This window comes from Neopelma chrysocephalum, unplaced genomic scaffold (genome assembly GCF_003984885.1).
Source record: "Neopelma chrysocephalum unplaced genomic scaffold, ASM398488v2 Primary Assembly neopelma1_103b, whole genome shotgun sequence".
NCBI lineage: Eukaryota > Metazoa > Chordata > Aves > Passeriformes > Pipridae > Neopelma > Neopelma chrysocephalum.
Window position 1 is genome coordinate 2381433 of NW_020897767.1, and position 18126 is coordinate 2399558.

Sequence of the window (18126 nt, forward strand, 5' to 3'; positions counted from 1 at the left end):
GCACAGGTTGCCCAGAGAAGTTGTGGCTGCCTCTGTATCCCTGGAAGTGTCCAAGACCAGTTTGGATGGGGCTTGGAGCAACCTGGGCTAGTGGAAGGTGTCCCTGCCCATGGCAGGGGGTGGCACTGGATGGGCTTTAAGCTCCTTCCCAGCCAGACCATTCTGTGATTCCATGATTCTGTGGTTAAAGTTCTGCCTGGGTAGGCTCTGAAAATTCACATTCCAAAGAAATTAGGGCATATCCTTAAAAATCTTAGATGCTTTACTTTCATATGTATCAACTTCTTAATTCTTATGCTTAACTTCTTAATTCTCATGCAAGGCTGTTGCAAAGTATGAACATGTTTGTTAACACTTGACCTCCAGATGGCAAAGACTTTTCACTTCTAGGCACGAAATCTAAAAGTTAGTTCAGTGCATTCAGAAATGCAACATTTTTCAGTGCTAGAACACATTTAAAGAACCAAACACCTTTGTTACTTTGCAGATAATGTGGCCTGTAAGGAACCTAAATAGCATTAGGGAGCCAGGCTTAGTTTTGAAGACAAAAAACCTGGGATTTGTTAGGGATGAAGGAGGAAAGCGATGGAATCAGACTTTGATGATCCCTATGGGTCCTTTCCAATCGGGATATTCCATGATTCTATAAGTGCCAGGTACAGGGAGTGGCTTAGGCTGCCCCTATTCCCATCACCCTTGGAACTGAGCCCACAGATCCCCCTTTTCTTCATGGACACCTTAAAAAGTACTGTCTTCCTTCTTGCTGCCTTCTGTCCCGTGAGCTCTGGCCAAAAAGAGCACAAAAATCTTAAAAATCCCGAACCTTAAAATGAACCAACAAAAAAAACCTGCAGGGAGAAGCCAGCAGAGAGATTTCTGCCCGTGGGAGAAGCCTCATAAGACACCTGGAAAGCCTCCTTTGTTTCTTTCCTGGACTTTTTCTTATCTGAGCCGTGCTTCAATCCCATTTTTTCTTTCATCTCCTGCTCTTCACCTCAGGTTCCTTCCACCCCCTCATCTCTCTCTTCCAGCCTTTTCTTGCCATTGACTTGCAGGGGAATGCCAAGGCATTTTGGCACAGAAGGGGAGTGCAGATGCCTCTGAGATGCTGCCGGGAGGATATGGGGAGTTGGGAGCAGGGAGGATCCTCGTGCCTGCCCTGGGTAACCCCGGTGCAGGGATTGGGGTGCCAGTCATCTGGGCTAATTGTGCCCCCAAACTCCCAGGCAGAGCTCTCCCATGGCGCCTCCTTTAAATAATTTGTATGTTTATACAGTGTTTAATCTCCTCTCTTTCCTTGTGCCTATTTGTTTATTTGTCCTCGGGCTCTCTCAGCTCCCTGCAGTAAAAACAGCCATTTCCTGAATATCAGGTAATATGGAAATGGTGCCTGCTTTTCCTTTCAAATTAATCCATCCTTATTTTCATTCTATTTTTCTAAAATAGAAGCAAAAGATTCCTATCAGTGCCTAGGAAAATCTTGGAGCAACTCTGGAGCAGTTTAAGCCTGCAAATAGGTTTTATTTTTGGGGTCAACAGCCTGAGTTTGCCCTTCTCCCCGGGGATCTTTAGGTGCTGGAAGTGAACTGGGCGTTCTGACACCAACCAAGCTCCCAGCACTTTCTAGTCAACAGCACTTTGAGCTCCAGGTGAGCTGTTCCCTACCCGGAGTGACATCCTGGGCGGGCAGGGAAGCGGAGCCGGATCCCCGGAGTGCCGGCGTTGTTTGGTCGTGTTATGTCCCGGCACTTGTCCTGTCACGTCCGATCCGACGTGTTCCCGAGCGGCGCGATGTGACCCGACAGAACACTTTGTGCCAAGCTGGAATGCTTTTTCCCCCTGTGCTAATGGGAGAACAAACATTTGGGGAGCACAAAAAAAATCGCGGAACAGGTTGTTTGCCATCCCACTTGGGTCTGACAGACAGAGCTCCTCTGCGCCGCCTTCCCGAGTTTTTACGGCGTCACTCGGTTGCTCTGTTTCAGTTATCTGAATATCAAATTTTAGTTTGATTTCTGCTGATTCTCCTGTTCTCCTTTCCATCCCAGAAAACCCATCTTGGGGCTTTCTGCTGTTCATTCTGCTAATCCATTTGTCATTGCTTAAAAAACTACTGGTGCTGCAGAGATTGCTCCTTTTGGGGAGATGAAATGTGTTTGTCTGTCTCCTAAGCTGAGATACACATCCCAGAATCCCAGAATCCCAGAACAACAGGCTGGTTTGGGTCAGAAGAGGCCTTAAAGATCGTCTTGTTCCACTCCCTGCTGTGGGTAGGGACACCCGGAGTGTCCTTGCCCGTGGCAAGGATGTGGGTGAAGATGGGTCACTTGAATTTTTCCCCATCAGATGATGTGCTTTGCTGTGCACTGAACACTATCCAGAGACACCTGAGTAGCAACAAACAGGCAAGTCTTGGATGAGCTGTGTTAGAGCAGGTCAGGTCAGCCCTGTGATCTCCTGGGCTAAAGGAATGTGAATCCTCCAGCTTGTCCCTGCAGGAAGAAAAGGTCCTGTTTTCTTCCCCTTCTCTTCCTCTCTCTTTTTTAACTTTCCCTGCTCCAGCCCTGTCAGATCCTTCCCTTGTGGTTTTAACCTGGCAGAGAACTCTTCCCTTTTTAGTTCTCTTGGTTGACCTGGTTCATGGGACACGTCCAGGAGGCTGCAGGGAAGGGAGGGAAGAGGAGGACCGGGCAGATCTGTGCTTCAGCATCACAAACCTGCTGGATCAGCTCTGCTCTTACATCCCAGCAGGACCCATCAGCTGAGGAAGGAGCAATTGCTGCTTGTTGCTCCTGGGACCTGAGCCTGTGTCCAAACATTTTGCTGCCTTCTGATGTGGAGTCATTTGCACAGGTCAGTGGTGGCACCCAGAAAATACCCCAAAGCCCCACCTTGTCTTCCTGGAACACAGAATTTTAACACAAAGCACCACAGGAGCAGTTAGAAACTCAGTTGCCCCAATAATTTGTTTTAATGTGCATTGTTGTGAAGTTTGACAACACGAGAAGGGTCTCTGTGTATCAAAACACAACATTCATCTGTTGTCGGCTCAAACATCCATCTGACAGCCCGACCCACAATTATAAAATCTCTGGGAATCTTTTATTTGTTGTCTTGTTCTAACACTTCTGATGATTATTTTTATCCTTTTGTCTGCCAGTGTCAATAAAAACAAAAGCTGAGATTCACACGTTGTGACGGGAGTGTGGGAGCTGGGAGTTGTCCCTCCCTCTGTCGTGGTGCTCAGCGGAGTGATCACCACCAACACAGACACGGGCTCTGGAGTTTCAATCCTTGCTCCATAATCGAGAAGAAAGGGCAAAAAAATTCCAGAAATGCAGATTGACAAGTGCCTCGGCTTCTGAGTCCTCAAGGATTGTCACACGGCTGCAGTTTTTTACTTTTCTCCTGGCAAACATGATGTTTTGTCATTGTTTTGTCATTTCTGCACCTCTAGGAAAGGGCTTTATAATTGTGTGAAATTTCTGTGGATTCTGGGTAAAATCACAGGTCCCACTCCAGGTACTGGCAAGACAATGGTCTTTCTTTAATAATAGTCTTCTTTTACTAATTTTTGTGAAGCTTTTTCTTGTTTATGCAACGTTTAGGACACAAAAAATTAGTAACTGGGCAGATTGAAGAATTTTCATTGGGAGATGCAAAGGTGCCAAATATTTTTAGGAGATCAAGTAAACTGGGAGAATAAATAACTAGAGAAATCACATGACTGATTGGTAAATGAAGGACTGGAATGGTGCTGTTGGGATCCCACGGTGTTTAGGGCCAGGCTGGTTGTGGTGACCAGCCCCATCTGCCTCCACGGAGCAAAGCCCTGATTGTCGCTGTAATTAGTCACCCCTAATTAAAACAAGACTCCCAGCAGTGGGAGGTGCTGGCAGTTCTCCTCCAGTTTAGTTTCCAGACTTCCAGAAGCCTCATTTTTACCAAGTTCAGAGGCACGTTGATAAATCCCCTCGCTGGTTCAGCGGTGCTTCAATCCATCACCAAATAACAGCATCCCCATTTTTCCAGGGCTATTATCATCCCTTCAGCTGCTGCAGCAATATATTCTGGGCCAATAAATCAAGGGGGATCGTTTCAGATGGGCAGAAACATAAACAGCATCTTAAAAAATGTATCTTTTAGCAATCTCCTTACCTCTTTCTGTTAGTGAGTTTTATGGTGTTAAAGCAAGGATCGTTTTCTGTGTTTGTCTGAGTTTCCTCATTCACACAAAAGACAATGTGGTGTTTTCCAACTTTTTTACCAGCCCCGAGCTCCCACGTTCATTTTTCATTTCTCATTTACCTTTCTCTCCTTTGCTGCTCGTTTCAAGAAGTGTGGAATGTCCTCGTGTGAAGAAATGGGTTGTGTTTCCTCAGGCAACAGGTGCTCGTCTCTGTGGTTGTGACAGAGCCCTGACAAAGCAGCTCAGGTATCGCAGGAGAATCTGAAACCTTGCACCCCTCCAGCCAGTAATTGTCAAAAAAAATTGACTTTTTTTGAGGCAAGCTGCAGCTGCAACACCTGAACTGTTGAGTGGTGAGACTTTGGCTTATAGCCCCTGTTGCATTTGCCCATTACCCACCCCAGACACGTATTTATTCTTTACATCACGTGCACACGCTCGTTTATAAAGAGTTTTATGTGCCGAGTGTCGCGTTCCCCGCTTTCCGACGCACGTGTGTAGTTAAAGGGGGCTCTTAATTTCCTGTTTTAGGCTTTCCTCGGAGGTTTCTCGTTACGTTTTCCCTTCCTCGTGGCGTACAAATGCCTGTGCTGGCTGGAAGGAGCGCGGCTGGGTTTCTCTGGCAGTTGGCAGCTCAGGTGGTGACAACTGGCTCCCTCCCCGCGTTCCCCAGCTGTGCCGCGCGTGACTCCGGTGCCAGATGGCACAACACACACACACTCACACACACACACAGAATAAGTTTGCATTTTATGTTTCTGCATGAGAAAGGTCCCACTCAGTTGTGGTGTTTGATGCTTCTTCCAGAACGATCTGTTGTCCTCTGCAGAGCTTTGGCTTCGTGCCTGGTGTGTCATTCCGGGACCCACCTCGCACGATGTGGGGGGGAAGAATTTGGGTGAAGAGTGCAAGTGTGAGGGCGTGAGGGTGACTTGGGAGAACAGCAGCCTGCAGAGAACTTAACTGAGAACAAAACATTGTCTCTTTGTGGTGGCTGAAACTGTTTTTTGTTTTTTTTTTTTTTTCCCCTAAGATAAAGCAGGTTGGAAATTGGAGTTTTCTGCCCAAACAGAAAAATCTCCATTTCCTGCAAAATGAAAGATTTTATTTCAATTTCCTATTTTTTTTTCTATTTTTCTTATCTAAAAATATATTTAATAGGTTATTCCCATCCATTATAAAATCATAGAATCACAGAATGGTTTGGGTAGGAAAGGATCTTAAAGCTCATCTCCTGCCACCCCTGCCATGGGCAGGGACACCTTTCACTGTCCCAGGTTGCTCTAAGCCCCATCCAATCTGGCCTTGGACACTTCCAGGATGGAGCATCATGACCCAAACCATCAGGTAGCTGCTAGAAAATTTTTCTTCTAAGTGCAACAATCATCCCCAGGCCTGAACTTGCAATATCAGCATCCACAGGAGCTGCACAAGGGCCCAGAGATCAGTGGGAACTTGGGAGTTGCTGACAGAAGAGCAGGGAATATGCTCCATATATTCCCAGAGTCATCTGGGAAGTCCTGGCAAGAAGTAAGAACCCAAATAATGTTTGAGCTACTGTTGAGAAGAGGCGCAGCATAAAAAAAATGAATCCAAATTCTGTGCTTTCAGTGCTTTTGTGTTCAGGTGTTGAAGGTCAGAAGAGACAATGAAGTTTTCTAACCTTTCCTACTGCCTGAATTTTGCCTTAGAAAACAACCACTTTTCTGATCACCTCATATTAAGCACTCAAACCTCTGATCTATGTTCAAATGAAAAGCACAGAACTGACAGAAAAAAAAATCAGCATTTCTTTCAGTCTCCTGAGTAAACTACTTTGGCAGCTACACAAAGTGATTTAGTGTTTTATAATTCCAAATATGGCAGGATTAGCCCTTCATCCCGTTGTTCCAGGATGTCTGCATTAATTATTTCAACAATAAACTCCCATTTTTCAGTTCAAGGAATGGCCTATTCTTCCATCATGTAAATATTATTCAGGAGTAGGTGATACCCACGTGTGGTGCTGCCAAAGTACACTCATTTATTTTTTAACTTCTCTAGCACAGTCAGCCAGGGAGCAAAACAATACATGATTTATACAAGGCATTTAATGAATTTCATCCTTTTCCCATCGGAGGTTCAGCACTGCTGGGACATGGGAACAAGGAGAAAGAACAACAGCAGAAATCCCAAAGAAACGATCATCCTGCATCCCGGAATTGTTCTGTTTGTGTGTGTAAGGGCTGAACCACTGCTTTGCTGTTCGAAACCTAAACTGAACAGGGGTAATTAAAACAACTTGAGGCCCTTGGTGCCAAGAAGGGATTTGCTTTCTAGGACAAAAATGTCCCTTTGAGGAATGTTCACTGCTGAGCTGATCGTCACCTCCCAGCCTGGCGCTGGGATTTAATCCTCTCAAAGCTCCTGTCTTGGTTGGAGTTACTGTGGATCCTGAACATAAACTCATGTCTTGGTTGGAGTTACTGTGGATCCTGAACATAAACTTTGTGTGGGTAGGAAGTTTAGTTTCTCGAGTGGGTCTGGTTTGAGGTATCTGGGGTTTTGGAATATCTCTGTGCACATTCCCAGTGTGCCGTACCTGGAATTCCTGAGTGACCTATGAGCAGGTTAAAGCCAACAGCCCAAAGTGTCCATCATTCCAAAGGTTAATATACTAAAGTTGCAGCTCTGTGAAGAGGGGTGATTTCCCCATGTCTTCAAAAAGCCTCAGTTCATACCATCTTGTGCTGCTTCACTTCAGAAATTCAAGACTTGCAGTTCCCATCTCAAATCCTTCCCATTTTCACAGTTTGCCATTCCTCATATTTTACTCTGAGGTGGGAGGGGCAGAACTTTCCTAAATTGAGATCAGCCTGATGGCTTCAAATCTGTGCAACTGTTCCAGCCTTAGTGTGCTGTACAAAGGATCATCATTTAAAGTGTAACTTGGGAGAAATTCCTCCAGGATCAGAAATTCTTCTTTTTTTTTTTTTTGAGTTGACAGAAACTCTCCAGCTTTGTTTCATACAACCTGCTGGTGGTTGTGGTTACAAATCTCCCCCTGTTCCTGGGACAGCCAGCACTGGCATTATATTTGATTTGTGTTTGGAAGGTAAAGTGTTTTTCTCAGTGCAATTTGCAAGTAATTATTGTCACAGCAATATTTCCTCCCCAGCTCCGAGCAATCACATGGAAGCACAAACCATGCAGATGTTACAACTGTGGAGGTGTACAACAAATAATAATTACAGATCATAATATTTCTCTCCACTAACAGCCATCCCCAGGGTACAGCTTTTGCATTTGGAATCTGAAACGCGGCTGTTGCAGAGCAAATCCTGCTTTATTGTGCCATTTGAACATGCTTCTATTATCTGTTAATTATTGATGGCAGCCAGAGCATTCCTTTCTGGGGCTGGAATTTTGAAGGTGTCAGCAACTGCTCTCCTCAGCATTCCCTCAATCACAGTCCCAGCACAGCTCCTCCTTCTCATCTCAGTCCGCGCTGCTTGTGTTTGTCATCCCACACCAGCAAAACTCCCAAATCTACCAATAAATGAGGGATACAACTTCATTTAATAACAGCTGAACCTGTACTGCCCCGGGAAGTGAGTGAGGAGCTTGATGAGGATCATTATCAGCATTTTTGCCCGTCCCAGGAGCCCCACGTGGCACCTCCAGGCAGGGCAGGAGCCCCCGGAGGCAGCTCAGCCCTCAGGGCTCAGGTGACCACGGGCAGCACGTGGGGTTTGGCTGCTCCAGGAATGGGTCTCAGGGATGTAGAGCTGGTTTGGGAACAGCCCTGGGGAAAAGGTGGAGCTGCTGGAGCCAGCAGCATCCCTGGCTGTGGGAAGAGGGACGTGGAGGGACACAGTTATCCCTCTTCACTCACTGCAGGGTGAGGTGGAAGGAAAAGGGGCAACAGGCTGGAGTTGGAAATAGGAATGTCCAGACTGTGTGGGAGTTGTGCCTCCAGGCTGTGCCTTCTCTGTCCTTTCAGGTTTGCAGGACCTGAAGGATTTAGATGAGAAATTGGGAAGGAATTCATGGCTATGAGAGTGGTGAGGCCCTGGCTCAGGTTGCCCAGAGAAGCTGTGGCTGCCCCTGGATCCCTGGAAGTGTCCAAGGGCAGGTTGGAGCAACCTGGAATAGTGGAAGGTGTCCCTGCCCATGGCAGGAGGTGGAACAGGATGGGCTTTAAGGTCCCTTCCAACCCAAACCATTCTGGGATTCTATTTAATTGCTCGTCCTGGAAATGATTGTAAGTGTTCTAAGATATTTTATACAAATAAATGTCAAAGCAGAGATCTAAAAAAATCAACACAAATTAATTCTGAGTTTATTTCCCTTCCTGTTCTTCCCCAAAAGCAACAGGACAGTGAACAGTTCTCCTAAGTCTAAAAGCAACAAGAGCTGGAGTCCCATACATAATATTTGCATTAGAATTTATTTCATACCAGGATAGTTTGCGTTTTGCAATTATTTATCTTCCATTCAAAGGCAAAAAAAGTATTGTGTCTAACCCAAATTGTCATTGCACTTGTACTGGCTACTGGAATTTGATACCAATTTGTGTTTTAAGTAATCCGGGATGATAATTACACTTATTGCTCTGCTAACTGCACAGTTACTATTCAGGGTACCTCATGTATATTTGATGTATGTTCTGTATCAGAGCAGACCTTTTGCAAATTGGATCATTTGCATCATTACATATCTTTCAGAAATAATTTTCTGATCCTGAGGAATAGACTTCTGGCAGAATCATGGAGCTGATTTCTAGAGCTCATCCTTAGAGCTGAGGAAACTAAAAGAGAAAAAAAATAAGTTACTAATTTTTTATTTTATTTTATTTTATCCCATTTTTGAAGTGTGATTTTTTGACAGAGAGTATTTAGTAGAAAATGTTCACAGAATCATGGTTTGGGTTGGAAGGGACCTTAAAGCCCATCCTGTTCCAACCCCTGCCCTGGGCAGGGACACGGAAGGGTTTAGAAATGGTGAAATAAAACTCAGTTTTTAGAATCCTTGGATAGTTTGGGTTGGAAGAGACCTTTAAAAGTCATTTAGTGCAACTCCCCTGCCGTGGGCAGGGACACCTTCCACTATTCCAGGTTGCTCCAAGCCCTGTCCAACCTGCCCTTGGACACTTCCAGGGATCCAGGGGCAGCCACAGCTTCTCTGGGCAACCTGTGCCAGTGACTTTTACTTTTGCTAATTCAAATGGAAAAAATCAAAAAGAACAAATTATTTGGCTCATTATTTTTTTTTTTCATATGGAAACGATCTCAGACTCTGGGGCTGCCTGGGACATGTCCTGTCATGTTCCTTGGAGCACTTCCTTGTCCTTATCAATCTCCCCCCAGCCACTTGACTTTCAGAAGATACTCATTTAAAAAAATTAACCCACTGCAGAAATCCATTAGAGGGTGTTTTGTTTTGTTTTTTTTTTTCCTCCCTCACCTACACAAATTGCCAATGCCTGAAGCTGGAGAGGAGCAAAAAATGCTGGATGAATGACAAATATCCTGACTTTGAAAGCCTGATATCCTGTGGCCCTGCAGGGATAGAAGAAAGGGGACAGATCCTCTGATCAGCCAACTTGGTACAACATAAACACAGCAGAGCTGTTTTCAGGTGGCTGCAGAGGGAGAATTCCCTTGTTCTGCCTGTGCAAGGCTTGGGGAGCAGATCCTCCCACCCTGGCAGTGTGACAGGCTCCATTCATCTGCAACATCTGAAGGAACAGACTTATTTGATGTTTTGTTTGGGAAAAAAAAGATTATTGAGGACTGTTTTGTATGCAAAAAAGAGTTCACTCTTCTTTTTTTTTTTTCTTTGCCTCTGAGTCCCAGATAACTGAAATTATGCTTATCTGGGGTGCTACACTTAGATGTTGTAAAGTTGCTTCAGAAGGTGGTGTGACACATAGAGCAAAGCCTGGGAGGGTTTATCTGTGCTGTGAAAAGCCATTATTTTGATTTATTCACTGTAGATACGGGCAGCAAAGAGTTAAATCCCGTTTTACTTCTCCTCCTGAAATAAAATAAACTTTGAGTGTATATATAGACTACTTTTTTAACCTATTTCTAGGAAGCTAAAAAGTCTGGCAGATGTTTTGGTAAGAAACAGGTAATGAAATGGGCAATAATAACTTTTTATTTCTTTTGAAAAAGAAGAAATCAGGAAAGAAAACACAGTCAGGACACCAATACAACAACAGTTTAAGAATTTGTTACAGCATGTGAAGGGAAAATGACACTTATTTCTAGTGGTGATCATGAAGAAAATGGCTGTTTACATGGCTGTGAATTTTTAGGCAACAAGATGGGTTTTCATACTTAATCTATGACTCTGTTTCGAGTTTTTATTTTAAATTGCCTCTGTTTTGGGTTTTTATTTAAATTTGCCTCATATACAGAACAGATCCCGACCCAAACACCCTTTTCTCAGAGGAAAAACTTAATATCTCCTTTGCATCAAACTTGAGGGACTCTGCCTTGTGTTACTGAGCTGCTGATTGTCTTTTGATAGCTCTGCTTTTAATATTAATCTGTTTTGAAAAGGAATAAATCAGGAAAGAAAACACAGTCAGGACACCAATACAACACAATTTAATGCTCCCATTTGTTACAGCCTGTGAAGGGAAGATGATGCTTATTTCCAGTAGTGATGATGAAGAACGTGGATCTTTACATGGCTTTGAATTTTTAGCAACAAGATGGGTTTTCATACTTAACAAATGACTTTGGTTTGAGTTTTTATTTTAACCTGTCTCGAACACAAGAACAGATCCCAACCCAAACACCAGTTCATCCTTTTTCTCAGAGGAACAACTTCTTAATATCTCCTTTGCATCAAACCTGAGGGACTCTGCCTTGTGTTACCGAGCTGCTGATTGCCTTTTGATAGCCCTGCTTTTAATAAGCAGCAGATTATCTCATCTGTGTGTGTGTGTGTACAGAGCATATTTCAGAGCAGAGGTATGGAAGGGGTAAGTTGTCCTGGCAGCAGATAAAAGGGAGCTGGGATGCTTCAAAGGGCAGACAGAGGCAGAAGGCAGAGAACAGGGGCTGTAGGTATTGGGATGAGAAGCTTTTGAAACATAGATAACCTACAGCAGAGATGAGCTCTGCTCTCCCAGCACTAATAATTAGGCAGATAAGAGGGGAGAGGGAAAGGAAGCCAGGAGATATGGACAAAGTTCAGCAGAAACCATCCTGGAGGGATGAAGCCACGGAAATCTCATTCTAGAGGAAAGTCAGATGAAGCTCAGGGTGGGAATCATTAAGGGTGTGAAATGTGTGTGACAAACATGGGGACACAAAGGGATCAAACCCAACCCTGTGAGTGGTTTTACATGGACAGCAGAAGTTTGAAAGCTCAGGGGACAGAATCCATGAATCACAGAGTATCTTGAGATGGAAGGGACCCACAAGGATGAGGGAAGTCCAATAACAGCAATAATAGTAGAAATAAAATAATAATAGGAAGAAATGACCAAAATACAGGACAGCAGTTTCCCAGCAATGGGAGAATACATGGCCCTGGTGATAAAACAACCCCAGGATTAATAAAAAGCCCAGGAAAAAAAGTTGGTTGACAGTGCCACAGCCAGGACCCTCCTTCCAGAAACACTTGGTGACAATAAAACTCGTTGGCAGGAGGAAGAATAATTGTTCAGTTACTCCTGAGGGCTGCAGTTCCTCATCTGATCCAACCAGAGTGTGAAAAAAACAGTCCAGAATAGTCCTAACACTGAGGATCCTTGTAGGAGGGGAAAAAAATACATTAAAAAAAATCAATGCACCTTCAGAGGAACTGCCTAATAATGAGGAAGGTAATTAAAAGACAATTAAAGGAGCAGCTAAGAGGGGAATATGTTTGTAGGTGGTTTAGATGCTTTAAGGGCAATAACTTCTTTTACTCCTCAACACAAATATCCACATCATTCTCATGAAGATCCACCAACAAGAACATACAAAGTGACACACAAAGGAGTTATTAAGTTTGGTTTGGGGTTGGGTTTTTTTTTAAGAGGGAAAAAATTCCATATCTCCGTTTAAAAGTGAAAGGCAAGCCAGGCAGATTCCCTGCACTCACTGGGTGTGGAAAAGCTGCCACCAAAAAGTTTTTTGGGCAGATCAGAGGCAGGAAGCTTTGCCAGGGGAGCAGTGGGGCTGATAGGTCATCAAGGAATCGCAGGAGCAGGAGAGGGAGATAAGGCTGTGGCAGGGGAGTGGGACGAGCTGGCACTGCTGTTCTCTGGGAACGGCTCCCGGCTGGAGGAGGGACATTTTAGGGAACAATCTCACACTGGAGAGCCCAGAGCTGGCAGGAGGGAGGGGCACTGACTCTGGGGACCCTTTCCCACAGGGAGAGCCCTTGATCTGGGGTCTGGTCCACGTGGAGCTCCTTCAGTTTTCCCATCCTCTCCTCCCGCAGAGCTCGACATCTGCACCTGACCTGTCCTGTGTCCTCTGAGGAGACGCAGGCAAAGCACCCAATGATTCCCAACCAGGCCCAGACCTGCTGCCTCTTCATCAGAGGGGGCACCTGGGGAGCAACTGCTGCTCCAGGAGTTCCTCAGTGATATTCCCAGGGGTAGTACATCCATAAAAGAAAGATTGTATTCCACTCTGGAGCTTCCCTTGTCCTCCCAGGCTGCCTACCTGTGCTTGGGATGAATTACAGAAGATCCAGGCAATGCCAGTTGCTCTCCAGAAGTTTCCTACTCTTTCAAAATGAGCTAAATCCCAAATTAGAATGATTTCAGTAGAGCAAAGCTTAGAAGACAATTGCTGTAATTATGCAAATTTAAACAAGTGAAAAGCCTTAACACAATGTATACAAAATAATGATTGGAAGGAATTAGCCTTGGGAATTAGCAGAAATTGGGCATTTGTATTGTAATAACAGGGCTGGAAGCTGATGATCCAGAGAGAAAGAGTTTTGCCAGTCGATATTAAAGCTTAGATAATCTTTTGTTCAGCAACTTCCCCCTCCTATTTGTTTAGGATTGCAGCCTGTGCCTGGATCACTGCATTGGAATTCCAATCACTCACCACTTCTTAATTAGACAATATAACTGATACTGTAATTGTGGCAGGAATTGATTATTAATCAAAGTTTTTATGATAATTAACAACAAAGTTCTTGAACAGAACATAAATAAAATAAAATAACATAAGGCTTCCCAAACTGGCACCATCACACTGTGGTGGTGACCCCGAGTTTTAATTGTCCATATGCATTTAAATCCAGGCCAGTGTTGGGAATCTTTATCAGTAGCTGCCAATAAAAGAAAATTCATTTGGTTACCAAGGCTTTTTTCCAGGCTGAGGGTGTCAGGTGATCTGCCAAAGCAGTCTCTGTTCTGCAGGGCCAATAATTGATCAGAGTTGTCTTGTGCTTTTTAACGCTCTATTTCTGCTCTGCTTTTATGACTCCAACCAGGAACACGATCCACAGGATCCCGTAAGTGCTCCTGGGCTGGGTGTCCACTTTGGAGCTCTGGTGTAAAGCACACATTATTCTACTGTACTGGATATATATGTCTGTGATGTTCCACTGCAGTCATTGTAGGAGAAGCACTATCCCAGAAATCTTTCAGGATAGATTTTGGAATGACCATAATCCTTCCAGAAATGCAACATCCTTCCTCCAGCTGTAGCTGAAAGCCCCACCATGATTCCCATCCAATTCCTCTTCCTGCGGGTTAACTGTATTTCTACAATTTTTTTTTGCACTAGTGCCTGCTATTGTCTCATGAAATGATTCTTCCATTTGTGTAAGAAATGTCTCAACTCTTCCTAAAAAGAAGGTTCTTTTTTCCATGGTGGAGTCTGGTTAAACACAGGGGGGACTTCATTTGCTTTGGAACTAAATCAAAATATCAGAATCCTTCCAGAAATGCAATGTCCTTGCTCCAGCTGTAGCTGAAACCAAGGGGAAGTGTAATTTCCCTAAGATTTACCTGTAATTTGAGTTTACATTTTGAAAAGGTGAGACAGGAGGCACCAACCCAGGCAGGTTTGTTTGGGACTGGAAATCACTTTATCAAACAGAGGGGGTCTGAGGTTCCTGTCTTGAGGTCCTGCTTTGATCATTAGTGACTGTCCAATGTATTCCATCATTCTTTCCCCTTTATTTTTATATACAGCTCAGTCTGGGGGGGAAAAGGCAAGAGAAAAGCTCCTATGGTCCTAAATTCTTTCTTCTCATCCCTGATAAATCCATGGCTGGCTGGGAATGTTCTCCCTCTTATTCTTGTGTTCTCCCTTGTTCTGTGGGGAACACCCAGGAGTGGCTGCTGGCCACTGGCTTTGCTGTGCTTTGCAGGAAGAGGCTTTTCCTTGGATTTCTGAAATATTAAAATGAGATGTGTCACTCCAGAGGTTGAAGGCAATGGCAGGAAGAAAAACAGGAGGAGTCCCTGGGCTTGAGGGTCTACAGAGCTGCAACCATCCTTCCTTCTTCAAAGGCAGGGCCTGGGAATATTGGCCACTGTTGGAGCTGGACTCTATGTGGGATATTCTCTCATTCCATAATCTGGCAGAGAAGGATTTAAGAAAAACTAATTCATTTGTAGCTGCATGAGAAGTCAGTGCCAGCTTTGGTAACTGTTGGAAAGGAACACTGGATGCTCCATCATTCTGAGGAACAAGTCATGCTGCTCTCCCAGAACCTCAGGCATGTGCCAACAGTCTCCAAGTTCTCAGAAAAGCCCAGAATGTCCCAAATCTAAAATTCTCTCCAGCAATGAATTTAGAAAATCATTTCTAGCTGCTATTATTATTCGTTAACAAGTGATTTTTATTAAAGGCTTGAGGAGCAACTCTTTCCCTCCTCCTATCTGTACAAACAGCCATAAACTGAGTGCATTTTAATAACCTTTTTTCCAAGAAGTTACAAGCTATTTCATTAAAATGTCAACTTTTTCTTTCATATATTTTATGATTCTCTTTCTTCCTTCTGCCACAAATATGTTGTTGCCAACATCATCATGACACAGTTTGCTGCCAAGACTATGGGAAGTTAAAAAAGGAAAGAAAAAATGAATTTCTCTCCACTTTTTAGGTAAGATTCTTCCAGCACTAGAGGCTGAGAAAGCAGTCAGAAATATCTGAGGTGCCAAAGACAAATGTTAAGGGTGCCAAAGCGGTGACATGAAAACATGGAAGCAGTACCAGGGGATCCATTCTGTGGGATAAGGGAGCAGTGTGGACATTTCCTCTTGTTGTTTGTAGATTCCTCATAGTTCCTAACAATGTTTCTGTGAAGATTGGAGCAGCAGGAGTGTGCACACACTGGATTTGAGGGATTCAGCACAGCAAGTCAACTCCTGTTTGCAGGAGACGACGTGTCTGTCCCACCAAACCATCTCCAACTGCTGCATGAAATCCTTTGTGTCCTCCTGCATCCCCCCAAAGGCCTTTCCCTTCAAATATATCAACTTGCTGTCACTCAGAAGGTCCCCAAACCCAGCTCCAGCCAGGTGCCAAGCCATCTGCTCCTGGCTGGTTTAATAAGGAAGGAGCCACTTTACCTCCTCAGTCTGGGAGTGGGGGGAAGGAATGGAAGCCCCTCAGTTGTGCCTCTGGGAATAACCAGGAGATGTGACTGTGTTTCCTACTCAGGTGCCTTCACACCTCCCTAATTAAACCCAGCCTGGCTTTGCACAGGGAGTATCCCTGCAAAGGCCCTCATTTTCAGCCCTTCAGCATCACGGATCCTCCCTGGAATTTCGTTATTACCTTTGCTGTCCCGGCTTCGGAGTTGCCGAGTGCAGACATTAAATGAGCTTTGTGCCCAGGATTTCTGCACTCCTGCCTTTGCAAATCTCCATTTCTGTGCATGGAGGGTCCTTGCTGGCAGCAGGGATTCCAAATACCTAATTAGAGTTTGAAAAACTTTCAGATTCCCCGGTGATATCCCAAGTGTAATTTCCTGCTTGGCTGGAGAGCCAGGGATTAATGCTATTTCCACTGGTGGTAAACCAGTTGTGGGTTCCGATTTCCCAGCACTGCCCATGGCACTGTGGAGCTTTGGGTTCAGCTGGTTGAACTTTGCTGTTCTTTTGGAACATAAAATTCTTGGAATTTTCTCTGCTTAGGTGTTGCCCTCACCCCAGAGATGTTTTTCTTTTAGGAGGGATTTAATTTCTTTTTCTCTGCCTTATAGGCCAAAGCTTGATTGTTTTTTGTGCACTCCTGGGTCTTCAAGCAATTTTACAGGGGAGGCAAAGAGTTGCTGAATGCAGCTGTTTTGTTTACATTATGTAAAGTTGGGAATGTGCCATGGGAGCAATCCCACGCATCCCACGGAGCGTTGCAGGCACTCAGGGGTGTGGACACATCAGATAAAAGGAGGTGGAGTCTGTAGCTAAGGTCTAGAACTTGCCCAAACGAGTTAATTACACGTGCTGTGTCCCACTTTCCCAATACAGAAACATTGGTAATTAACAAAAAGAAAAAAAAAATAGTGTGTAATTTAGTGTTGGCCTCGGGCTGTTCCGTGAAATTCCTGGCTCTGGGACCCGGGCACTGCCTCAGCCACTCTTGCAGTGTGTGATGCAAGTGGCACAGAGCACCATGACCTGGCATTTGCTTACACCTACTGCTCTATTTTAGGCTCTCGTCTCATGGAATTAATACTGGTAAATGTTACTGGTATCTTGTGGAAATACAATGGATTGAGCCACGGCCCACGTGCTCCTGATGAGGAAAATGCTGTGGATGTGTCTGCCTGGACTTCAGTGAAGCCTTTCACACCATCTCCTGTGGCATTCTCCTGGAAAAGCTGGAGCCCACACCTTGGGCAGGGGCACCTTGGCTGGATTGGGAACTGGCTGATGGCCGGGCCCAGAGGAGTGGGAATGGGGCTGCATCCGGGTGGTGTCCAGTCACCACTTTGTTGGTGATGTGGATTTACTGGCACCCTCAGTAAATTCATGGAGTTGGGTGGGAATGTTGGTCTGCTAGAGGGTAGGAAGGCTCTGCAGAGAGATTTGGACAGGCTGGATCCATGGAATGAGGCCAGTGGTGTGAGGGACAACAAGGTCCTGCTCTCGGGTCACAACAACCCCCTGCAGCTCCAGCCTGGGGCAGAGGGGCTGGAAAGCTGGGAAAGGCCCTGGGGGTGCTGGTGAGAGAGGCTGGACACGATCCCAGGTGTGCCCAGGTGGGCCAGAGGCCAATGGCCCCAGAACTGCCCCCAGCCCTGGTGTGTCACAGCCCCAGGGCAGTGACATCCCCTGTGCTGGCACTGCTGGGGCACCTCCAGGGCTGGGGCAGTTCTGGGATCTCAGACAAGACACAGAGGGGCTGGAGCGTGTGCAGGGAAGGGAACGGAGCTGGGGAAGGGGCTGGAGCACCAGGAGGGGCTGAGGGAGCTGGGGGGGCTCAGCCTGGAGCAAAGGAGGCTCAGGGGGGACCTTCTGGCTCTGCAACCCCCTGACAGGAGGGGGGAGCCGGGGGGGGTCGAGCTCTGCTCCCAGGGAACAAGGGGCAGGAGGAGAGGGAACAGCCTCAGGCTGTGCCAGGGGAGGGTCAGGTTGAACATGAGGAGGAATTTCTCCCTGGAAAGGGTGGTCAGGCCTTGGCAGGGGCTGCCCAAGGAGGTTTGGAGTGCCCAGCCCTGGAGGTGCCAAAGGAAGGCCTGGATGTGGCACTCAGTGCTCTGGGCTGGGGGGCAAAGGGGGGCATCGGGCACAGGGGGAACTCTGTGACCTTGGAGGGCTTTTCCAACCTCAGTGATTCTGTGATTCTATGGAATAGACTTGGAGTCCTGTGAGTAATATGTAGGACATTAATTCCTGGTATTACCTCCTGGAATGTATTACAATTGTGAACTCCATATTGCATCTAAAAATCCATATTCCCAGACTTTGATTTCTGTCCCCAACAGCCTCCACGTAGAGGAGTATTTTCTACATCACGTGCAGCTGGAGTCAA

General features: G+C 45.5%; 1 long non-coding RNA gene across 1 annotated transcript; it reads left to right on the forward strand.

Moving 5' to 3' along the window:
- The first annotated feature begins 480 nt into the window (after nt 1-480).
- Nucleotides 481-17234, forward strand: LOC113973532. The gene is made up of 3 exons (XR_003536237.1): nt 481-492; nt 6813-6818; nt 17130-17234. It is a non-coding gene; the product is annotated as an uncharacterized LOC113973532 (long non-coding RNA).
- The last annotated feature ends 892 nt before the right edge of the window (nt 17235-18126 follow it).